Source organism: Acanthochromis polyacanthus, chromosome 6, assembly GCF_021347895.1.
Source record: "Acanthochromis polyacanthus isolate Apoly-LR-REF ecotype Palm Island chromosome 6, KAUST_Apoly_ChrSc, whole genome shotgun sequence".
Lineage (NCBI taxonomy): Eukaryota > Metazoa > Chordata > Actinopteri > Pomacentridae > Acanthochromis > Acanthochromis polyacanthus.
This window is the reverse complement of record NC_067118.1, coordinates 25,069,748-25,096,028: the sequence shown is the minus strand read 5'-3', so window position 1 is coordinate 25,096,028 and position 26,281 is coordinate 25,069,748. Positions and strand designations below refer to the sequence as shown.

The 26,281-nt window shown below is 39.7% G+C and overlaps 1 protein-coding gene across 2 annotated transcripts in view; it reads left to right on the top strand.

Annotated features, from left to right (window-relative positions):
• c1qtnf12 (C1q and TNF related 12) overlaps nt 1–26,281 on the top strand; it is a 208,054-nt gene that overhangs the window by 20,793 nt on the left and 160,980 nt on the right. Inside the window, exon 8 of one of the 2 annotated variants that reach the window (XM_022190169.2) lies at nt 1–1,606. This exon is cut by the window's left edge and continues 1,222 nt beyond it. The exons of the other annotated variant lie outside the window; for it this stretch is intronic. The gene's annotated coding sequence lies outside the window, so the exon portion shown is untranslated. Of the gene's footprint in view, nt 1,607–26,281 lie in introns of those variants that run through there. 2 annotated transcript variants of the gene reach the window in all.

The following is a 26,281-nucleotide window of genomic DNA, read 5'->3' as shown; positions in this document are numbered from 1 at the left end:
CCTCCAACCAGAGGAATGATTTAGTATGATTTCAGAAATAATCTTCCCTTATTGCTGAAAATGCATATTCAATTATCATTTAGCTACACCAGCATGCTCATGCCTGTGTAAACATGAAGCAGAGGGCTGATTGTTTAGTTTTAGAGTCACGTGATAAGGGTCTTAACCAATCAGGGAAGGATGTGTAGTGACTGATAAGACCTAATCAGGAAGCAGATGTGGCTGTCTGTGTCATCATTTTCAAAAGTCTCAAATTGTCTGAAAATTTTCACCCTGAAAGAACCTTTCCACAAGCTTCATACTCAGTGACCTAAAACTGTGTTTGCATGTGAATAGAAGGCTGAAATGCACAGAAGACATTACATTTTAAAAATACCAATGTATGTTTAGACAAGACCTATGAAGACCTACAGCATGGCTGTAGACTTCTCAGAAATGGAATTGGTTAAGCTATTAAAGAGAAGTTTTTGTGTCAGTCAGACGCTAGTCAGACTCCCTGGATGCAGGTTGCAGGTATAACTCTGCCATTGACTGTGCATTTCAAAAAGCCCCCCCCCCCCCCCCCCCCCCCCGCGCTTTCTACTTGTTGCTGTTTTCAAAATTACCTTAAAGTTTTGCTGAGGATCTTTGAAGTTGGGCTGCCTAAGAGATTTTTAGTGAATTAGTCATTTAATGACAGTGCTCGCCTCCCTGATGCAAATGTTCCACCAAAACAATTCCCCCATTTCTTTTTTACAGTGTCTCTGATCCTGCGCTTAACTCCACCCAATACAACAGTGATTGATTTCACAATTACAAACAAGCCAGAGTGTTTCTTCCTCTATAGTGGTCAGACCATTCTTTTCTGCAGAATGGTCTGACTGTGCAAGACTAATCAGGCATTGTTGACTTTTAGATGAATGAAGTTTACTGATTTGTTCAGACACTAAAAGACGCAATATTTATCTAGCTCGAGAAACTAGACAGTAAGTTACAATTTCCAGACATTTTAATGAAACATTTCTGTTATGATTTTATTATCAAAAAATGAAAATCTGTCACTTCTGAATGATGTTTAGGAGAATGCTGCAGCTTGTTAACAGCCTCATCAGTGGCTGCATCATTGTCAGACATCACAAAGTCCTATGTTAATATGTTATCTTGTTATTTGTTAATGCTTGTCTAGTTTAATAAGGTCTTACTTGATGAGATTGTTGCTGACTTTAATGAAAATGCACACGAGATTGACACATTAAATTCGCCTCAGATTAACAGAAAGGGTGTGTGCTTGAAAGCAGCTTTTGTCTTGTTTTAGTGTGTCTGACAAATCCAAGACCTAAGATTACTTTTGCAGTCCTGTTTGTGTTGTCATTTATATACGGTTCATTTTTTAATTGTATTTTATTCTTTACATACAGATATTTTTAATTTATCATAACTGATACAACAGTAACGTTGGAGAGCATTGACTTCTGATATTTATGTTTAAATATAACCGCAGTTTATGGCAAAATGTATCAATCCTGTGTTGATTTACGCGTGTGGACTTTTAAAAACCACAGATTAAATTCATATCTTTACCATTTTTATTACTGTAATTTCAAATTAAAAGGTTTAAAAATGTTGCCATTTGGTCTCTGCACATAATAATGATGATAATAGTGATGTGAGTTCATTTACACACCTAATTATGTTTCGTTATAGTAATCAGTAGCTACAGGTATAGAAATGATCAGTGTCTTCATTTTACTGAATTACCATCAGAAGGTATTTGTTTTCTGGATCTTACTTATTCATGAAAGCAGTGCAACAAAAGCTTTTTATGTCTTTGTGGCGTCATCTGAATTGTAAAATGCCCATAATACCTCAAATGCCTTTGCTGGCAGGCTGCCAAGCATATCCTCAACTGCAGTTATGTGTAAAATATTGCTAAAACTTTTTGCTGTTTGAAATGAGAATCTGCAGGACACTCAGGATCATGTGTTCCCTTTGCTCATATTGCTCAAATTTCTAGTTTAATTAAAACTGGATAGCTGGTATCCCTCAAAACACATCCAATCTTGATAAATCAGGTCTTTATTGCTACTCCTGTGGTGATTATTAAAAAGCTTTAATATCAGTACATTGTTTCCTGGGTGGTCTCACGAGGCACTAATAAGGTCTAAGACTTAATGGCCCAAATGCTTGTCCAGTCAGTAAAATGAGCTTGTTAGCATCATTGCATGAATGCCTTCTAATAGAGGCTTCTCATGGAAGCATTGCTGACATGCCAAGTGTCACATACTGCACCCGAGGACCAACCACAAGAACGTCGCACCCACGTGCTATTTCAGCCACCTACTGTAGCACACATTTCCGACAGGAATGGGCTGCTGGCTGAAAAGCACACCCAAAATTTTGAAAACAAACATTACATTTTTATGTATAACTGAACTGACCAACATTTCCCCACGGTTTAATTTTCATATAAACTACCAGTCAAGATAAATGACAGGAAAATAGAGATGTTGAAAATAGCACAACCAGAATTTATAGAGTGTATTAGGGGATTGCAAAAGCATATTCACTTTCCATTTTTTCATAAGCTGCAATCTTTCAGCGCATTTAACTGTGCAGGGATGACAGACGATATAATATTTGTCTTTTCATTGCTCAAGAAGCAGGAGAATGGCACACTTGTGAGTTTTGATTGTCTTATGTTTTTTTTTCCTCAAATGTGTTTAATGACAGCTATGTGAGCATGCCATAACGCATTCGCTGCCCTGCAGTGGAACATGGAGCCTGCCAAAGTGGTTGCGAAACCGCCCTGCGCCACGACTCTGACAGGAATTTCCCATCGCCCCATTATCAGCATCAGACAAGCTGAGTGATTGCAATTACATCTGCCCAAATGCTAAGAGCAACTGCTCTTTCTCCTTTCCCTCAGAGAAGTGAGGTATTATGAAAGGCCCTATTGTGAATCTCTGAGGTTCCTGTCTGCCCTGTAAACCAACATAGTTGGGCTGTGTAGCTTTAATGAGGCCTTAATTATGAGATTCCTCTACCTTAGTGACTGACTCATTGGGTGACGGCTTTCAGCAAATCCCTCTGTGTGCAGCTTCCTTAAGACAAAAGGAGACTAGGGCTCATATTTAGCAAACCTTTAAGAAAGACAAAGCTGAAACCTTTGAAGTACTGAAGAGCAAAAAAAGGTCTTTGCTTAGGGAGAGCAATAAGACATACTTATAAAGTGACTCATGATGGATTTATAGTCTGTCCGATCAGACAGCTTCTGAAACCCCTTCACCTTTAGACACTGGATGCAGGGCGTCTATGGCCTACTTTGCCAATTGATTTATAGCTCGCTTCAAGCTGTGATTGGTCAGCTATGAGGAGATGGTAGAGGAGTGAGGTACTCCACATTTATCATTGTCATTATTACAATTACAATATTGTTATACTGTTCAGATAATATTGTGCCCATTTCTCTGCACCTCTTTCTCCCACGTTATGATAGCTGACTCTTTTTTGCTGGTGTGACGATTTGATTCAACTATAAACACATTTGGTGGTTAATTTACAACTGCCTGTCTCAAAAACTAGTTTAGAGAGACACAAACTTAAACCATTGCATGATGCCGCCACCACCATGCTTCATAGTTGGGATAGTAGTAGCCAGATAATGCAGCAGTGTGTACCAGACATAGTGCTAAGGCCTGTGTGCAAAGACTTTGAATGTTGTGTCATCACACCAGTAAATCTTTTTCGTATGGCCTAAGAATCCTTTAAATGATTTTTTGTAAACTCCAAGCCGACCTTTAACATTTACTGAATATAAAGATGAACAAGCTCGCCATAATTTCCCACATAGGTTTCCTGAACAACTTCTAAAGCTCAGTGTGGTGCCTCTAGCTGTCAACATTTTGACAGTGCCTGAATCCTTATAACTACCAGCTATTAAAAAAATGACCAAAGAGCTGAAGCCGGCCATGCAAGTGTCTCGACTGTCTTGTGACAACACTCACCTGTCATTCAAAGCAGCCACGCCCTTAATTATGCAGAACTTTAGGCTTTATTAAAAATGTAAATGGATCAGCCATGTAAAAATTCACCCCTGTACATTTGCTATGAACAAGGAAACTAGTTATAGAGACCACAACATTTTCTGTATCAGGCTGTAACAAGTTACACATTTTATGGGGATTCATTCATGTTTGGAGTCACAAGTCGCCTTTCGAGAGGCTGTAGTTTTCGGCATGAACTTCTTTTTACTGCCCTGGGCGTGGCTGCTTACTTCTACTCAGAGTGACTTCCATCTAGTTGCTCTATCATATTGATAGACAATTAAGCATTGTTGAGATCAACGTCCTTCCAGCAGGTTCTCCCATCTCAAAAACTCTGTTAGAATGACTGTCAATGTAGGGTTATATAGACCCTCCAGAAAAACGCGATTATGCGATCGCATGAATTCCCACATTAATCACCAAAATGCCGCTGATTATGCGGGGGGCAATTATTTCCCAAAAGGCCGCATAATCCCCGCAAAACAGCGCATAATTCCAGCAAGAATCTCACATTTCCACGAAAAAAAAAGAGAAATATGCGGGTCCCGCTTGATTTCACAATTTCCGCATAAAATGAGAAAACTATACCCAATATAAATGGAGTTGTGAGTGAGTTTTTATGTGACGCCCGGCCTGACGTCATCAGTTCACTCATTCACACACACACTAGAAGCACAAGCTGATGCCGAGAGCGGCGCCAGTGTTGCCAACTTAGCGACTTTCTCGATAAATCTAGCGACTTTCCAAAGCGTCCGAGCTACTTTTTTTTGTCAGAAGCGACTAGCCACAAATCTAGCGACTTTTTCTGCCGTTTTGGAGACTGACAGGAAAACTTGGATCATTCTGCAGTTACTGATTTCAATGAGCAGCAGGTGCTGCTGTGAGCTCTTGCCCGTCTCAAAGCACAGGCTGTCAGTCCTATAACCCCACAGAAGTCCCAGTGTCTGATTAGAGGACACATCCCTCCGCAGCCAGACGGCAGGTGAATCGCGCATATTTTTGCATATTTCACAACTATTTGCATACTTTGCAACTTTCCGCAATTTCCCCGCATAAAATGGCTTGAAAATCCCGCATATTTATTCACATAATCAAGGATTTTAGCCCACGTTTTTCTGGAGGGTCTAGTTATAGCGTCGTTACAAGTAACAGCATTAGTAGGTTATTTCTTCTCAGCATGGTGGTAACTGTGCTGTTTTTTCAATCAAACAGTAGTGACACTCAAGAATTCAAAGGATTCAAAGGCTTCATTGGTATATACAGCAATAAAAAGTAACCACTGAAATGAAATTCTTAGCTCACTGTGTCTCCAGTGCAGTCAATAACATGTTGACAGAATACATTCATTCAGACACCCTCACCACTCAATATGAATGGGCAAGAACTCTTTTTCTGGGCAAGTAGTTCAGCAGGTAGCATTCACACAAGCTACAGCGGAGCTCTCATTGTGGTGTGAAATAAAACTAAGGATCAGTATCTGATGCCATTACCATGCACGGACATATACATGTGGGTAAAAGAAGTGTTTCCAGACGACCATGACATTATGTACCAGTTTATAGTGAAATCTGCAAATGCCAGGTAGCATGAACTCAGACAATCAAGAATTGGACAATAGCGGAACAACAACAGGAACCAAGATATTTTGTACACACGTGGACAAAATTGTTGGTACCCCTCAGTTAAAGAAGGAAAAACCCACAATTCTCACTGAAATCACTTGAAACTCACAAAAGTAACAATAAATAAAAATTTATTGAAAATTAAATAATCAAAAACAGCCATTACTTTTGAATTGTTGATTAACATAATTATTTAAAAAAACAAACTAATGAAACAGGCCTGGACAAAAATGATGGTACCTCTATAAAAGATTGAAAACTATTTGACCAGAGTGACATGATTAACTCAGGTGTGTCATTTAATTGACATCACAGGTGTTTCCAAACTCATAATCAGTCAGTCTGCCTATTTAAAGGGAGACAAGTAGTCACCCTGCTGTTTGGTGAAAAGGTGTGTACCACACTGAACATGGACAACAGAAAGCGAAGGACAGAATTGTCCCAGGACATCCGAAAAAAAATTATAGACAAACATCTTAAAGGTAAAGGCTATAAGACCATCTCTAAACAGCTTGAAGTTCCTGTGACAACAGTGGCTCATATTATTCAGAAGTTCAAGACCCACGGGACAGTAGCCAACCTCCCTGGACGTGGCCGCAAGAGGAAAATTGATGACAAATTGAAGAGACGGATCGTTCGAATTGTATCCAAAGAGCCCAGAGCAACCTCCAAAGAAATTAAAGGTGAACTCCAAGGCCAAGGTACATCAGTGTCAGATCGCACCATTCGTCGTTGTTTGAGCCAAAGTGGACTTCATGGGAGACGACCAAGGAGGACACCACTGCTGAAAAAAACTCATAAAAAAGCCAGACTGGAATTTGCAAAAATGCATGTTGACAAGCCACAAAGCTTCTGGGAGAATGTCCTTTGGACAGATGAGACCAAACTGGAGCTTTTTGGTAAGGCACATCAACTCTATGTTCATAGACTCAAAAACCAAGCATACGAAGAAAAGAACACTGTCCCTACGGTGAAACATGGAGGAGGCTCAGTAATGTTTTGGGGCTGCTTTGCTGCATCTGGCACAGGGTGTCTTGAAAGTGTGCAAGGTACGATGAAATCTGAAGACTATCAAGGCATTCTGGAGAGAAATGTGCTGCCTAGTGTCAGAAAGCTTGGTCTCAGTCGCAGGTCATGGGTCTTCCAACAGGACAACGATCCAAAACACACAGCCAAAAACACCCAAGAATGGCTGAGAGAAAAGCGTTGGACTATTCTAAAGTGGCCTTCTATGAGCCCAGATCTGAATCCCATTGAACATATGTGGAAGGAGCTGAAACATGCCATTTGGAGAAGACACCCATCAAACCTGAGACAACTGGAGCTGTTTGCTCATGAGGAGTGGGCCAAAATACCTGTTGACAGCTGCAGAATGCTCATTGACAAATACAGAAATTGTTTAATTGCAGTGATTGCCTCAAAAGGTTGTGCAACAAAATATTAAGTTATGGGTACCATCATTTTTGTCCAGCCCTATTTCATTAGTTTGTTTTTTAAATAATTATGTTAATCAACAATTCAAAAGTGATGGCTGATTTTGATTATTTAATTTTCAATAAATTTTTATTTATTGTTACTTTTGTGAGTTTCAAGTGATTTCAGTGAGAATTGTGGGTTTTTCCTTCTTTAACTGAGGGGTACCAACAATTTTGTCCACGTGTGTATGCGTTCAATATCTTGCAAAGAACAAAGACAAGAAAGGTATAAAGATCAGGAAGCTGGAATCAGGAAGGGTTCTAGTGGGTGGATGTGGTGTGACAAAAGGCAGCAATGATGAAGATAAAAACTGTAACTCCCCTAACCAAAGACCTTCTTGCTCGATTGCTCGGTTTGGCTTGATGGACACCGTGAGGAATTTTCTTTAATTTCACAATGCCTGAGGAACGTTCAAAGCTTCAGAAATGGTGTTATACCATCACCCTAATCATCACTAGCTTCATGGTGGAGGTGTGTTTCTCGGCTCAGCTTTTGTCCCTTGCAGTATGTGTCTCCTTATGAACTCAAGCATGTCAGATCAATTCAATTTGCCACAACTGAAAGTTCAAGACACATCTCAAGGATAATTACAGCCACTAGGATGCACCTTACCACACTTACTCACAGCAGAAACTTTGAATACTTTTGTAAATGAGACATTTTGTCTTTTTATTCTCAATAAATATGCAAAACTTTCTAGTAACACGTTTTCCCTGCCACTATGGGTTATTTAGTCTAGATTGCAGCTCTATACCTCTTTGCTAGATGCTACTGAATCCACTATGAAATGTAGAATTAAATAAATAGGGTTGAAATAATGTGAATCTGGCTGAAAAGCAAAAATGATGCAAATACGTATAATAAAGTCAAATCATATAATGAGGACAATTCAGTACCACGTCGTCATGCCAGATTTACTCTTGTTGTTTGTTTGCACAGCTGATGAAAAACAGAAAGACTGAAACTACTCTTTTCTTAATTATACTACTTCATGTAAAGTATTATTATTATTATTATCAGACAGAAAACAGAGGCATGCTCGGCTCTGTTTCTGCCCTGAAGTCATCGAGGATAACTGACTTCAGAGACCTCTGGAGCGCTGTTGAATTTCACTCTGAGTCAAAATAGGTTTGATTAATAGTTTTATTATTAACTTCATAAGTAGGAGCTGTTATCCTCCACTTAAGTTTGACCATATATTGGCAACACACACATATTTAGTGTGTTTTGCTTAGTTTACAAGCTCCAACATTTCATATAAAGCAGGGAAATTAATCCAAATCACTAATAGCTATTATTAAAAGTCATAAGTTTGCTCTGAAAGCATGCAGTCAAGCCTGCTTACGAAAGGTGACCATAGTTGGAGCCCAAATATGAAGAGGATGTGACATCCTGGCGAGGAGCCAGCCACCCCATGCTTTCTGTCTTTCTTCTCTGTTTGTCAGCACTTCCAAACATGGCTACCTGCAGAGAGCAACAGACAGTGAGACTCTCTCTTAGGGATGCCAGGCTCCTGTATATTATGTTTTTAGCATGCCTTAGATTTTTTCACAGCAGCCTAAGTAACTCTAAACAGAGTCAAGCAGTCCAAGTCCTGCTGATACCAAGGCTGACCTAAACAAACCTGTTGCTGTGATACCGTCCTCCAAGAACGAGATGAAAGATAATGAAACACAGACAAGCTCATTACGTGCTGGTGTTCACATGAACATGATCCTAGTACCACTCTCTATTAATGGACCTTCAACTCATACATTTTAAGCTGCAATTAATCACCCAATTTGTATTATTCGAGTCATCAATAAGAACAGTTTTGAGGTTACCACCTTGTATACAATCCTCCTCTAGCGTGACACACGGTAGCTGTGTATAATGTATTTTAAACCTTGCTTTTCTCCTGATTGTTTTGGTTTTTGCCACCAATGGTGTAAGAAATTTTCAGATACTTTACTGAAGTAAAAGTACTACTACCAAACAGTAAAAATAACTTCAAAGAATAAAAATAATTTGAAGGAAAAACAGCAAATTCTGAGATTGAAGACGCTGAAACAATGAAATGCTGGTTTTCGGGTATCATCATGATCATATTTGTTCCAGAACTCATCATATGTATTAAAATCTTCATCTGTAAAGACACTAAAATAAATTTCGTGAAAGAAAATTAAAACAATTTCTAGTGAAATGTAGTGGACTACCTCGAAATATGAAGAAGCATTAAAGCATCACAAATTTGAGCCATAAGTGCAATGGTGGAATAAATTCACTTAAATTAAATCAATACATGTTTTCAGTTTCTCCTGCAGATTCCGAGGTGTTCCTAGGCCAGAGGAGATATGTAATCCCTCTAGCATTACTAAATCCTACATGCTGGTCCTTTAACTGGACAGTGTCCACCTGGATGTCATTAATATGGTAAAACAGATGAACTCCAGTTTGAATTAACATGTAAGTTTCTTTGGGTTTTTTTAGGCCAACACTGCCATACTGAATGAGACAATAGCTCAGGCTGAAAAAGTCTGTAATTCATCGCTCAGCTTTCATCTCATTGATTTTCCAGGGGGCTGTAAATTGAAATGGAAACAGAGAGACAGAAAGAGACAGATTTTAATACTCATGTATTTGTTCCTGCACGTTGTTTTTCCACTACATGATTTATTGCTTGTCTCAGCAGCTTAATTATTACCTAGAAGAAGAAGAGAGACAAAAAGACATATCATGTCTTCATACAGTGCCTGCAGGACAATATCATAATATACCTGAGTAAATGAATGCCATGACCACTTCTCTGCAAACCCATGCAAAATGAATGTGTCACATCTTCCTTTCACATAATCTGCTGCGGTAATGGTGTCTGGGCGAGAATGGTTGCAAAACCTGACAGCAGCTATGTAAGTATTTTCAGCAATTTAGATCTCAAATTGCGGCTGTCAAGTGCATTTTGAGGCTTCCCTCAGTCATGCATGGCCCCTCAAATTGTGTCTCATGTCTCAATCTATGCTTCTATACAGGTTAACTCAACAGCCGCTGGTGCAATTACAACGAAAGTTATACGAGGACACAGGGCGCATTAGAAACGCTGGTCAAGCTTGATATTCACACAGCAAACACACACACACTCACACATACGGACACACACCTCACAGCATGAACAGGCAGCAGGAAAGGAGTCTGTTGGAGTGGAGACGGTGGGTTTTAATGACACAGTATGTTTCAGAACGCCGTTCCCATAATTATCCTCTGTCTGACATGGATCTGTCATTAGCATTGATTGTTTGTCCTGATGCCCACCTCCCTGGGGAGAAAAGTGTGTGAGGGTAGAGGGGAGAGAGGGGGCTGGATGTTTGGATTCCCCTGAGCTGGACAGGTTGCATTCAGGAGCCCATGGGAGGCCCAAACTGGAGCCATTGGTGAGATTGGTATCGTATTAATGGCTCCGCAGGCTCCAAGATACATAGCAGCAAAACCATAAGAGGCACTGGAATGTGGAGCTCCCTTGAATCATTGTCATAATTAGGGACAATTGCACACGCAGACCCAGGACCTATTGTGCTCATTTGGAACCTGTCTGGTCTGACTTTTCTCATGCCTCAGTACACTGCTTGTGTCTGTGAGTTTGTGTGAGCTAAAGGAATCCCAGGAAATGTGTTTATTTGATTTGATTCATTTTTCTGGGGAACAGCTAAATGAGGAGATTGATACAGGACATTCAGAGATGGTGGAATTCCAATCTGAAACCAATAAACAGGGTAAGGATTATTGTGTTTTGATGGCATTTGTTGGGCTTTGGTGCAACCTGAACTCACCCAGTGTTTACTTCCCTCCTGCTCTCTGTGCTCATGTATACTGTGTTTTAATCCCACGAGGTTGTTCACATTTGCATATTTTTTTGTTTCTGTTGTCAGACATCATGATGTGAAATACACACAGCCCACTAAGACTACATGTTAACTAGCAGTCACTTTATGGCCTGATAAGATTTTATAACCACATTTGAAAGCTGTCTGATCTGACTTTACTCATGCCTCAGTACACTGCTTGTGTTGTATTTGTATGAATTAAAGGAATCTCATGAAATCACATAATTTACTCCTACTGGACAACAGCTAGTTGAGGAAGATGATGAGGAATACTTACAGATGATGGAATCTTTGAGACAGATTTGAAACCAATAAATATGGATTGGGTGGGTTACTCTGTTTTCATGACTTCCGTTTGACTGCAGTGCAACAAAAACTCATCTCTGACAGTCAATTACAATTATGTGTTTCTCTCCTGCTCCCTGTGCTCACATATACTGCACTTTAATACAGCCAAATACCCAATAGAGCTGTTCTCATTTACATATTGTTCTGTTTCTGTTGTCAGACAAGAGAAAAAGTTTGATATACAGCCATGGCCATAAGTTTGGACACAAGTACCATGACGCATGTGAATCTTAGAAAATACCACAAAATACTGAAGTGTTTGGGTGATAATACGCAACTCCTGAGAACTATATTAAGTTTCATATTTAAAAAAACATCAAAAGAGTTTGGTGTGATTTTGTTATTCTTACCAAATTCGGTTGTGAAAGTACTGCATTTTTTGTTATTTTCTTCTAATATTATGTTTTGGGAACAAAGTTGTTCCAATTGTTGGAATTTATTGATAATATTATATCCCTTGTTGATTTGTTGACTAATTAAACTGGTGCTGTCAAAAAATATTAGTTATGTTCTGTAATAGACATCAAAACAGACATAAGTCATGTTGTGTCCAAACTTATGGCCATGGCTGTAGAGACTGAAATACAGCTCATAAAGACTTCATATTAACCAGAGGTCATTTCAAAGCAGCTGCTCTGCACTGCAAAAACTACTGACCTTATAACTGCTATGTTGTCCGAAAAACTAACCAAACACATGCGTTGAAAACAACTGTTCTGTGAATGCTGTTGATTTTTCATATGAAATGATCACGGAGAAGCAACGTTGGAAGACGTCCTAGTCTCACACATTCATTCACATCTATGAAAGCCACATTCTGTGGACATGTGAAAATTCCATTAATTTACTGGACACAGGGGCTCTATTTGACACCTTTAACATGATTATCTGGGAGTTGTAGAGGTGCTGGAGGTCAGTTTACTTTGTCACAGTCAGTATTTATCCTGACTGAAAGTTATCGCATTCATGTTTATTGTTGAAAAAACAAGACTGGTATTTTTCTGTCAGCAAGAAAGAAATTAAAAGTAATTCCCAAATTGTTGACCTATTAAACCTGTTGATAAATAAATGTTCCTCTTTTTGCAGCACAGAGAACATTGTATTCTCAGGCTTCCTTATGCAACAGCAGCACTAAACATGTCAGACCTCTCCATAAGACAGATGATTACACCTTAAATAGCACTATTGACAGTAATAAGGGCAAATATCCCTCATTTTCTTTTCCATGAGTGATAGCAAAGGGGGGGGGCTGCAGGTGGTGTGACTGAGGATCAGGACTCGGGGAGTAAAAACAGAACCAGTGGTTCATGTCTAAGGGTATGAGAGTCTGAGGCTGGTGTGGATTTGACAAAACCTTGAATGAGTGCAAAGACCGATGTATGGATGACTGAGTGACAAAGCAGGCGGTATGCAACTGGAATCATAGAAGTACTTGCAATGTATTTCCTAAATTTAAAGGACAGTGTATTTGGTCAACAGATCAATGCACTATAGTGCTGTGTATTGCTTTTCAAGTGATACTGCTATGTGTTTAAATATAACCTCAACAAGCTGCTACATTATACGAAAGTGTGTGCATAACTATGTATATATCACTACACAAAGCCTATGAAGTTTATGTATTTCTTTTGTTTTGTTTTGAATTATACGAAAGTGATATATAACTCTCTCCAATTTTCTATGTATGTACAGATATACAGTGCACAATACTGATGTTTACAGTGTACATACACACAATCATAGCTCAGCATCTTAACATGATAACATTTGTTTATTTAGCTAATTTAAGGTACAGTTGCAGCTGATTCAAATTCTATTAACTGTGCAGAAAATTGCAACCAAGGAAGAAGTCCTAAAAGCTACAGTTCACCGAATGTCCACTAGAGGATAGCTCCTAAAGTAAGTCAGTCCCTATAGACCAGTGGTTCTTAACCTGGGTTCGATAGAACCCTGGGGGTGGCGGAGGTCAAGACACACATCCGACTCATATGATTCGTGATGACACGCCCCACTTGGCCATCACTGGCTGTAAATGATCACGCTACATTGCTTGGCCAATCTGTGCTGCAAGGAATTTGGTGCACTCAGTTGTCGACTTGTGATTGTTGTAATGGTACATCGTGTGATTCCTTTCTTAATATTTTAATCCGTACTATGCCGAGCAAAAAAAGAAAGTGGCCGGACGAATATGTACAATATGGTTTCACATGTATAATGTAACGTGATGGGAGTCAGCGTCTTATCTGCATGATTTGCAATGCCAAGTTAAGCAATTCTAGTCTAGCACCAGCAAAACTAAAGGAACACTTCCCTAAGCTGCATGGAGATGGGAATACAAGAACACAACGCTTGCTGAATTCAAGGTGAAGAGAGCCAGATTCGATGAAAAGGCTACTCTGCCTGCTCTCGGATTTGTACCCATCAACAAACCGATCCTCACAGCATCGTATGAAGTTGCTTACCTGATCGCAAAGCAGGGAAACCACACACCATTGGTGAAACACTCATAAAATCAGCTGTGTTGAAGATGGCGAATCTGATGTTGGAAAAAGCGGCCGAAGTTAAATTATCCCAAATTCCCCTTTCAAATGACACCATCAGCGACAGAATAGAGGAATGTTGTCAAAGACATCTTGGCTCAAGTAGTTGCAGATCTGATTTCAAGTCCGGCAAAATTCAGCCTCCAACTCGACGAGACCACAGACGTTTCTAATCTAAGTCAGCTTTCTGTATTTGTGCGCTTTGTGAAAGACGACATGATAAAAGAAAATTTTTTATTTTGTAAGCCTCTTACAACAACAACTAAGGCAGTCGATGTGAAGAAACTTGTGGCTGACTTCTTCAGAGACAACAATCGTTCGTGGGATATGATGTCTGCAGTTTGTATGGACGGAGCTCCAGTCATGCTGGGAAAAAAGTCTGGTTTTGGTGCGCTAGTGAAATCCGATGCACCACACATCATTGTTACACATTATATTCTGAACAGGCATGCGTTGGCAACAAAACCTTGCCTCCAGAAATGGCAGAAGTATTAAAAATTGTAGTGGAATGTTTGAACTATGTGAGAAACAGTGCTCTGACGCACCGCATCTTCAGTGAGCTGTGTAAAGAAGTGGGCTCTGAATTCGAGGTACTTCTGTACCATTCTAACGTTCGGTGGTTATCCCGGGGACAGGTGCTGAATTGTGTTTTTGCCATGCGTGTGGAGTTAGCCCTGTTTTTGCAAGAGCGCCAACATTGTCATGCAGATTGCTTCAAAAATTCTAAGTTCATTTTCATTTTAGCGTACATGGCTGATATATTCGCAACTCTCAGTCAGCAGATGCAGGGTGGTGGACTCAACATCATCGAAGCGGAAGAAAACCTGAAGGCTTTTCAAAAAAAACTACCATTATGGAAACGATGAACAGAGAACGATAACTTCGCAAACCTTCCCCTGCTGGATGACTGTGTAAGTAAGATCGAGCATGTGTCTGGAATCTGAGACATTTCTGTACCTACGGAACTGAAGCAAGCAATTGCCACGCACTTAGATGAGCTTGCAAAGTCTCTCGATGGATACTTCCCTACAAGAGAGTCATATCCAGCATGGACAGTCGCTCACGTTTGGTGTTGAGATAGCAGATGTCAATGATGAATACCTCGACGAAATCATTGAAATTCAGCAGAGCCAGGTTCAACAGCAACTCTTCAGAACAACAACGCTCTCAACGTTTTGGTGTTGACAAATGGTAACGTCTCCTCTTATTGCTAAGAAAGCCGTTTTTATACCGTTTGTTACAACATATCTTTGCGAACAATCCTTTTTGAGGATGCTGGACATAAAAACAAAGAAAAGGAACAGACTTTGCTGTGAAAATGACATGAGAGTGGCAATTGTCAAGGTAAAGTCATGCATTTCTGAACTGCCCTCTCAAAGGCAACAGCAGGAGTTACATTGATTTGCAGTAAATATTCATTATTATAGCCTGAAATTAAGTGATGAGTGTGTGTTGAAATCATTTTTAAAAAATATCATAAATACAATAAGTTCATTATTGGAGTACATAAGGTTAAAAATTAAACCATTTCAGTGTGGTAGTATTAAAAAGGTCATGTCTTTGTGAAAAGGTATGTAATTTGTTGTGAGTTCATGCATTGTATTGGTTTTGTTCTTTAAACACAGTGATGTTAATGCACGGTTCATTTTGTACACCAGTAAAACATATACCTATGTCTTGAATTTGAAAAAAATCAGATTTTATTTTTTGATAAAGAAGGGTTCAGTGAATGCGCATATGAAACTGATGAGGTTCAGTACCTCCAACAAGGTTAAGAACCACTGCTATAGACCCTAATGTTAAAATGTCCAACTTAACAGTAGAAATAAACACGTTTACAGCCTGGTACCCACAACAGGTTTGGATTCATTAGCTAATTCAACTGCTCATGGTAACTATATGGACAGTTAATTTTTATATAAGTCACCTGTTAAAGCTGTATTAAGGCTAAAAGCTACGCATAACTAAGACATCCACCACCTGTCTTTTACTGACAGGTAGGTGCCATCACAGGACAGTCCATGACTTTGCACTTTCACATTTGCATGCTCCATCTCTTTGCCTATTTTTGGATTGTCTGGGAGTTAAGCCTTGATTTACTCCCTTGCAGATGTACACACAGACAATACCACGTAGTTGTTGTTATTATTCTATTTTCTAGTCTGCTTGGAGGACTCCAATCCATAAAGACTTTGTAGATCATCACCACCTATTTCACACAGGCATACTACTGCTTACCGTGTGCACTACAACACCAGCCTTAAGAGGATTCAGGCGCTGCCAAGATGACAACAGCTGGAGCCACCACACTGAGCTCCAAAACCGCTGTTCAGGAAACCTGTGGGTGACGTAAACATAGTTTCATGCATCTTCATATATCATTCAGTGGTCAGAACCAAATGTCATGAAAATCCATCCAGTGGTTGTTCAGATATTTTGACAAAAAAAATCACATCGTACTGACTGCAGATGGAAAATCAGAGAATTGCCAAAGTCAGACAGATTTATGCATTGAGGAGTGTGAAGATCTGAAGTCTGTAGCTGTGGAAGGACTTTAGACTGACTGGAGTCAACGATCCTGAGCAAGCCTGAAATTCTTCTTAGAAGCAAAATTAGCCAAGTCATTTTTTATTTAAGCATTAATCTTTCACTGATTTAATTTCGGCTGTTGACAGGATTCAGGATGCGAATAAAAACAACAATCTTTAAGATACGACGGAGGAAAACATATTTATTTGACAGCTGGGAAATATGAAGTTTTACACAAACAAAGGTGGTACAAAAACTTAGAGAACACCTGCAATACAACATATATAAATGTTGCTAATATTATACAGATCCTAGAAAATCTAGATATTGTACAGATTCCTTTGAATGTGTAATGTAATGATATTGCACAGGGTTATTCTGCAAGTTAAAAACACACTCATATTGTGTAGATCCTTCCATGAGTAGAAAACACTAAAATTGCAGATTCTGTTGATATTTTACAGTCTTTGTGGAGTTTTATGTCATCCTTCTCCAGCGTTGTCTCATCTCCGTCCTGTTACATAGCAGTGTTCACTCCTCTTTCTACTCATTAACATCCACTGCTGTGTGCTCACCTTAAATTTTGAGGAATCCTTCTGGACTTGTGGCTTGACCTTCAGTACCGCCTGAGACAGTTTCACATCAGCATCTCCGTCTGTGCAGGACAGCCGGTGTGGTTTTTCATTTCAATATTCTGGCAGAGAATGATCCTCATAAACGCTCAGCCATCCATTTGTTCACATGTGTGATCTCATACATCACACGTGTCACTCCTGGACAGCTATAATCTCCTGGAGGCTTTTAGTAGAAATCCTGCTGACAGTGTTATTTGAAATGCCCCTGTGATTATTCATTAGGGAGTTTACACATCTGTGGGAAGCTCTTCAAAGATGAAGATACATGGAGCAAGTGCAAGGACAAAAATAAGCTCTTCCAAGGAGAAAATCGTAACTGGCTGGGACTGTTGTTCGCCTTCGTCGCCCAAAAATCTGCAGCATTACGACCTGAAGGTGCTGGGATATAATGAGGCGGCTTGTGGGATGAAGTGTTCAGTGTGAAAAGATAAACACAAAACATCAGTGTACTTTCACACAGTCCACAGACTGCAAACTGTAATCTTCCAAATCCTGTCAAAATCCCACGGGTGTATGTTTCACTAGTAAATACACACACTCGTACGTACCTTCCTGCTCCCACTGCTATGTGATTACACACATACATGCATCTGAATGAACATCTCTAGATGTTTTGGCAGGCTGATAAAACCTTTCAGAAAAAAAGTAATATTTGTGGACGTAACTCTTCTGTCTTGTGACAGGTTTACAGTCTCGTGCTGGCAGGATGGATTCCTGAAATAAACTTTCCAGACTCGGGGAGTGAAAACAACTCCCTTTCTTTTGTGAGGAAGACGAGGCTCGGCCCGATATTCATCAGTGGGGATAACCTCTGACCCCAGAATCATATGACGCTGAGTGCTGGAGATCCTGCTGCAGCCAGACAGTCTGTCTGAGACGCCATCGCTCTCTCTTCCTGACACTTTCTCTCCCTCTCTCCCACTTTTCCCTCTTTCCTCACCTCTCCTGCTGTCCTAGGGACCGTAAGAAATTGTTAGAATGGGAAGGAGTGCTGGACCGTATGTTAAAGAGCCCATATTGTGCACATTTACAAGTAAATTCATTTTTGGGGTCTAGTAGAATAGGTTTACATGTTCCAATGCTGAAATAACACAATGTCTCGGTCTGTTATGTTTGCTATGTTCTTTCCCCCATTTTGTGGGTTTAACCTTCTTCTGTATGTAAATTTGTTTGTGCAAGTCCCTGCCACAGATCGATGGCTACATCCAGACCTTCTTCACCTGCATCACTAGTTTCAAAACCGAGATGGTGGCAAAGGGCAGTGACTCTGTTTGCTTAAAAATCACTTCCAGTTTATAAAAAAAAAGCGTTAGACCAGGTTGCTTCTCCTTTTTTACTTCAGTTGTGAAGAGTAGGTTAGTAAGTCATGTTTTGATTTTGAAGTTTTTAGTTTGTTTAAAGAGAAAAGGCATCATAACTCCTAGTAGAAGTCTCTATGGAGGAAATGTCTTCATTCATGCAGCAAAAGAAAACAAAAAATTCAGGCAGAAGGTGGCATTTTGAAATACAAAGGCATAAAATCCAGCATAGCGCTCAGTAATTCTGAATTTCAAATATTTCAAATATTTAATCTTATGATCAACTTTTTATCCCTCCTGATTCAACACATGTAAATACTGGATTATCTCGTCTGTCCTCTTTTTTGTCTGTTGTTTGGGGAAATAACATCTTTGAATGTGAATGTGGCACCTCTTCAGCTCAGTGATGAATTATTTCATTTTAATTCATTTATGAATCCCTGGACTTTAATAGTTTACATGTACTCTGGTTTCCTCCCACAGCCCAAAAATGTGCTGAAGTTAATTGATTATTCTAAAAATGGCCATAGGTGTGAGTCCAAGTGTGACTGTCTGTCCTGTTTTAAGTTACTTTATTGTTTTTTAAGTTATTTTCTTGTTTTTCACCGTGAAGCACTTTGGTCATCCTTTGGGCTGTTGTAAAGGGCTATAGAAAAAACTTTGATAAACTTTGATCCGCTTTTGTGAGATGTCTGCTCATGTTCGAAACTTTCCGTCCATTCACGACATATCACACGTCTATGTTTGATAAGTTAGTCCCCTGCAACCCCACTGATGAGCTACAAAGTTGGCATATTGAGCCTTATTTGCTACTAGTTACCCATTTTGCACAGAAAAGTCAAAAATTGAATGACCATTTTAAAAAAAAAATCTACACTTGTCAGAATCATAGACTGTATATATACACACGTGGACAAAATTGTTGGTACCCCTCAGTTAAAGAAGGAAAAACCCACAATTCTCACTGAAATCACTTGAAACTCACAAAAGTAACAATAAATAAAAATTTATTGAAAATTAAATAATCAAAATCAGCCATCACTTTTGAATTGTTGATTAACATAATTATTTAAAAAAACAAACTAATGAAATAGGGCTGGACAAAAATGATGGTACCCATAACTTAATATTTTGTTGCACAACCTTTTGAGGCAATCACTGCAATTAAACGATTTCTGTATTTGTCAATGAGCGTTCTGCAGCTGTCAACAGGTATTTTGGCCCACTCCTCATGAGCAAACAGCTCCAGTTGTCTCAGGTTTGATGGGTGTCTTCTCCAAATGGCATGTTTCAGCTCCTTCCACATATGTTCAATGGGATTCAGATCTGGGCTCATAGAAGGCCACTTTAGAATAGTCCAACGCTTTTCTCTCAGCCATTCTTGGGTGTTTTTGGCTGTGTGTTTTGGATGGTTGTCCTGTTGGAAGACCCATGACCTGCGACTGAGACCAAGCTTTCTGACACTAGGCAGCACATTTCTCTCCAGAATGCCTTGATAGTCTTCAGATTTCATCGTACCTTGCACACTTTCAAGACACCCTGTGCCAGATGCAGCAAAGCAGCCCCAAAACATTACTGAGCCTCCTCCATGTTTCACCGTAGGGACAGTGTTCTTTTCTTCGTATGCTTGGTTTTTGAGTCTATGAACATAGAGTTGATGTGCCTTACCAAAAAGCTCCAGTTTGGTCTCATCTGTCCAAAGGACATTCTCCCAGAAGCTTTGTGGCTTGTCAACATGTATTTTTGCAAATTCCAGTCTGGCTTTTTTATGAGTTTTTTTCAGCAGTGGTGTCCTCCTTGGCCGTCTCCCATGAAGTCCACTTTGGCTCAAACAACGACGAATGGTGCGATCTGACACTGATGTACCTTGGCCTTGGAGTTCACCTTTAATTTCTTTGGAGGTTGCTCTGGGCTCTTTGGATACAATTCCAACAATCCGTCTCTTCAATTTGTCATCAATTTTCCTCTTGCGGCCACGTCCAGGGAGGTTGGCTACTGTCCCGTGGGTCTTGAACTTCTGAATAATATGAGCCAATGTTGTCACAGGAACTTCAAGCTGTTTAGAGATGGTCTTATAGCCTTTACCTTTAAGATGTTTGTCTATAATTTTTTTCGGATGTCCTGGGACAATTCTCTCCTTCGCTTTCTGTTGTCCATGTTCAGTGTGGTACACACCTTTTCACCAAACAGCAGGGTGACTACTTGTCTCCCTTTAAATAGGCAGACTGACTGATTATGAGTTTGGAAACACCTGTGATGTCAATTAAATGACACACCTGAGTTAATCATGTCACTCTGGTCAAATAGTTTTCAATCTTTTATAGAGGTACCATCATTTTTGTCCAGGCCTGTTTCATTAGTTTGTTTTTTTAAATAATTATGTTAATCAACAATTCAAAAGTAATGGCTGTTTTTGATTATTTAATTTTCAATAAATTTTTATTTATTGTTACTTTTGTGAGTTTCAAGTGATTTCAGTGAGAATTGTGGGTTTTTCCTTCTTTAACTGAGGGGTACCAACAATTTTGTCCACGTGTGTAGTAGACGTAGCATCTGGCTCCAGAATTGAAGCAAACTCGGAAGTGTCAAAAACTTGCAATATCACACCGTCCGCTAGGGCTGGCTCCAAAAAGCTTTTTCTCCATAGACCCCAATTCTTTTTTGGAAAAAATAAAATTTGATAGACTGATTTTCTACAGCTCAGGATTTTTTCCCCGTTAGTTTTCATGGTCAAAATGAGAGATCAGGTGGCCGATCTTAAAATAAATCAATACTGAATTTTAAATAAATCGTTAAAGTTGGCGGAGTCAGGGGGCGTGGCTATACTTGATAGACAGCAACAGAAGCCTCTGCGGCAAAACGTGGGCGGGATAAGAGAGTTCTCAGCCAATCCTGCCCCTAGTTGCTCTCCGGTCCAGTCTGTTTGATGACGCTTTTTACGTCACTGGCTCCAAAAAATCCAAAACGGCGACCAGGAAGTAGCAAAATCTGGGCTTCATTTTCTCGCCGTTGAAACCAACGGGTGACGTCACTGTTAGTTTACGCCTGGTCAGAATCAGAAAGTTTTTCTGTCAATGTAAAGTGTGCATACAACAAAATTAGGGAGATAAAATCTCAAAATAAAATAAAAGGACCTCTCATGCTCTCAGAAAATTTTCCATCACCATCCTCCCTGATCATTTTTGAACAGTCCCTTACTTGACTGCTTTTCAAATATCACTTGCACATGGATGCATAAACATGTTTTATAAGCTGTAACAAATGAATCATCTTGAAGAAATATCCAGTAACAGACCCCCTCCTCACTGTGCTGTGCTACCACCGCTGTTGCCTCCACCGCAAACCCCTGAGATACCAGCATGCAGACAAGACGGTGGGCTCTCGCCGCTCCAAACAATTACCATTAGGTAGGCCATGACAGAGCTTTTCCTCACTGTGCAACGGACTGAAACAGCTGCTGACAAGTCCTCCTCTCGGCTGCAGTCTGCCGTGATGCTCTGACTGCTTTTCAGATAAGATACTCTCAGGACATACCTTAAGACAAAGGCCCGATAAACAAAATACCTAATAGGCTTCCTCCAACATTTGATTTAATTTCACTGAAGTCCGGGGAAATTGTTTCCATCTTGCAGCAGCATACTGTGGCTAATTGTAGCTTATCAGTGTGATCGCAGGTTTTAACATGACGCAATGCTTGTCATAGTTGATGTATTGGAGGTTTTTTTGATATGTGACATGTGGTAATTATAGAGCAGCTATAGATAAATCCCAGGGCAGGATGCATTCATACTTTCACTAATCCAAACATGGAGCCACTAAACATGTAATTACTTTTAAGAAGACAGTATGCTTCATTTACATGCATTTAACAAAACATAAAGCCAGATAATGTGGCGATTTTGGGCAAGATAACTGCTTGGATCTGGTGTTTATCCTCTAATCAGTGTCGCGCACAGCCTTCATAATTTCATAATGAAAATGAGCAATTACGGCAGCTGTAATTTAATGTTCTCGTGCGCAGACTATTACATCATTTTTATTGCTCCGGTGTTTACAGTAAACGAAATATATGTCGGCATGATGTATGGTAGCAAAACATGACACCATGTTTTAAAGAAAAGTGCCGGTGGGTCGCGAGCGGCTACATCAAGTGCCCCCTCCTGCCCGGCTTACAGGAACAGGAGGCCGAGCCCGGTGCATACATTTCTGTTCACTTCATAATTTGGCAACAGTAACGTTTGAGGCATTTCACTCGAGTGAGTCATGGATAGAGTGGATGTCTGTGCCAGAAAGGTGTTGGGTTTGAGTGCTGCGGTGTTCAGAATGAGGCGGACAGCATGACGTGACATGTTTTGCTGGTATAGAGGATATGGGAGACACTCCTGTAATGAGTGCTTTGTGAGATAATGGTATGCACAAATCCACCTCCTGCTATGTTTCCTCACTCAGCTCCAGACGCAGAAACGGCAACAGAAACAATGCCACAACATGTCATGTAGACGAGCTCAGGTTGGTGGGGTGTGTAGGCAATATAATCTTATTTCTACATGGCGCACCATTGTCAGGGGCTGATTGCACCGAATAAAACTCCCAAGTACTGCTGACAGCAGGGAAACTCTTTGTTCGCTCTTGTACCTGCCGTACACGTTGAAGAAAAAGTTAGCAAATTTTCAGATCTGTCTAAAAACAATACTTTAATACTTGTATTTTCATTGAACTCCTCCCATCCATACTGACATTTAAACCAACAATCAAGGGGATCTTTTAGTATAAGATAAAACTTAAAGAACTTCCTTTGGGATTCATAAGGTTCTGTGTAAAATAACGTAAACAAGGGACTAGCTTTCATTTTTTCTTTTTTTGTGCCATATTCCCTGACAGGAAACGGTGCTGGTGAAAAAACAAAAACTAAAGCCTCAAATGAACTTAAACTGCCAAGAACAGCAAACAGTTGCTAATTTATACATCCTGCAGTGATAGAGTAACATCGTCTTCATTTGGAGTTATTGTTTCAGGAACTTTAAAATGCATGTCCGCTATTCACTCTACTTTTAGCTCTGTCTTTGGTTTCCACCAACCCCTAAAGGAAATATCTATCTCCATAGCTTCCACATACTCCACTAGATGTGCCACTAGATGTGTCTTAAGGCTCAAGCATGATCGTGTATTTGTGCTCTGTGCAGAGTTTTACAGTTTACCTTGTTGTAGCTGTCTACTGCTAATTGTGTCAAGATTACATGGAACAACTAGAAATGTAAGTTACTCTTGTTTGTGTTGGACCTTTTGCTTTTGTTCCTCATGCAGCAGAGAGAGAGAGATCACAGTTAAGTGAAACTGACTAAATAATGTGAATCAATGTCAGAAAGCACAAAAATCTTGTTGTTTTACTACCTTTAGAGTTGGTAGGAATCCACTTGAAGGACTTCATTACATACTCTATTTCTCAGTAAGCTGTATCTACGTATTTTGAGCATTCAAACATCAGCTGAGCATGTGCACTATTGACCTTGTCACGTAATGTAACACAGTAGACGTCCTTGTGGACCCTCGCAGACTTCGGGAAATGTCGAAATTTACATCATGCAGACTCTAGTGCACTCACAAGCGCAGAAAGTCACCAGTAGTGTTTATAGATGCATATATTCTTCATCACATCATAAAAAAAAACATCGACCAATCTGCATTCAAACTGCGGTACACATAACGTCATTGTTCAGGGACAAAAATGCTGACTTGTGGGACTACTGCATACAGGTGTGAGAACTACACAAAAAAGACACAAACGTAAAACCATGAATCCGCCTAAACAGCCTGTTTGCTGTTTGCTATTTGCTGAGCAGGTATCGTAGAGTTGGTTTTTGGAGCTGTTGTCAAGAAGGAACAAAAACTGAAACGTTGTCATTCTGCGTGTTTGAATTATGAGTTGAAGCTTAACATCATTGACCTATTTCATGATGTTATAGATTGTAGCTTCATTAAAATAAACTTCGTAGAACTGAGGGGAACTTTCAAATATGTCTCTTGTCTCTTTTTAAAAGTATGTTGTGAAGCAACCTTTGGACGTTTAATTACCACACTGAGCAAAAACTTGTTGAATATAAGAATGTGAATCTTTCTTTTAAAGTGCTTAATCAATAATGGAGCTTCTTGCCTGACGATGACAGTCAGCTCGTAGTGTTCGTGGACGCTCAGCCGACATCATGCTGCAGCACAGCAGAGAGCAGCGTCTAGACCGAGCAGCAGTATGGCTAACAGCTGTGTTCTCCTGTCCAGGGACAACCGCCTGTGACGGCATTTCCTTGGATACTCTCTCACATACTGTGTCTTTATTTCCAGCGGTCAAGCTCCCATGCAGCTCCCACCATGGATAAATGCAGCTTTGTAAGGAGTTTTTCCCCTCTGAGCAGCTGTCCACAGCCCCTCAGGCTTTCGTCTGCTCAGCAACCAGAGCAAGTGCATGAGGGCTGTCAGGGCCGCAAGAAATGAGCATTCAAGCTGAGAGACAGTTTTCATTATAGAGCACAGCCTACTTTAGATATCATGTAAAAAAATGCATTTTTGTCAAGAAGCGTCTGTATGCAACAAATTAAAAGTAGACACACCTGTGTACAGTGTGTACTAGACGTGTGTACATAATGCATACCTCATTGAAGTCTGGCTTAGATACATCTCACACCTCAAACCATTTCACAATTCCTGGTAGTTACATGACTCACTGATGCTCTGTGGACGTTCCCAAAGTCGGTTTGTAGTCACACTAAGCTGTTAACTTTCCAAGATTATGTAGCCAACAACACAAACACAGAGTCCTGGCGCTGCTTTGATTGCATATAGACACAACTGTTACGGAAAAATTTTTCACTGCAAAAGAAAAAAAAAATGGACTTGAAGATGGGCACAGGCAGGCACATACTTTTGAATGGTGTCAGATGTCTGTCAGGCACACAAGAAAAAACACGAACACAATTCAGTCTTCAATTTGAGCAGCCGACCTTTGTGTGATTAACAGAAAAAACATTAGTTGTCTGTAAATTCAACTTTGTTTTAAAATGTATAAAGTGTCGAGTGCTACATATATCAAAACACATATCATAGTCTTTAACCTTTATGTTCCAGAAATGAGATCAACCAACTCTGTTTTACATTTTAAAATGCATACAGCACTAAAACACCTACAATACCAAAGGAAAAGACAAGTTACATTCTAATTGATTGTCAATGGATAAGAAACTGTAGGATTGATGTTAAAAACTTTGCTTAATTCACATCCTCAGTTTTTACAGTAGCCTTGTGTTAAAAATCATACTTGTTTTTAGTTCCAACAAAGCATCAGACTTGATAGTTTTTCAACCACATTTTGGAAAACAGTACACTTTTAGAATTTGGCATATTTTTTACAATAACTTATGACAGTGGACAAGAAGCCTGTGATCCCCTGTAGATATCAGACCTATCTGTACAGGACAGTGTCACTGCTGGAGAATGGTCTGACTGCACCTCATTATCATTGTGCTATGGGAGGAAAACACCTTGGCTTGTTTGTATTTCCTTTAACCAATCACAGTTGTCGAATCGTTAAGCCCCAGATACAGGAATGGTGCCCCAGCAAAATAATGATGAGGGAAAAGTGTTGGTGGAACAAAACCCACACAAAGAGGAGATTACTGTCATTAATTACTATTTTAATAATTTCGGTGAAGAGAAAATTGTGAAATGCGACCGGAAATGGCAGGCTTGTACCTGCAGTCTACTTCTGATGAGTTAGACCATTCACTGAGAGTCATGGATGTCCTCCAACACCACATTTTTACATCAAAAAACATCCTACAGCCAGATAATGTCTTTTATTTGGAAAATATTATTATAAAAATATGAACAAATATATATGAGACCACCAATTATCACCACTTAATGTATATATTTTGGGAGGATTACTGTTTGGACATTTGCTTTG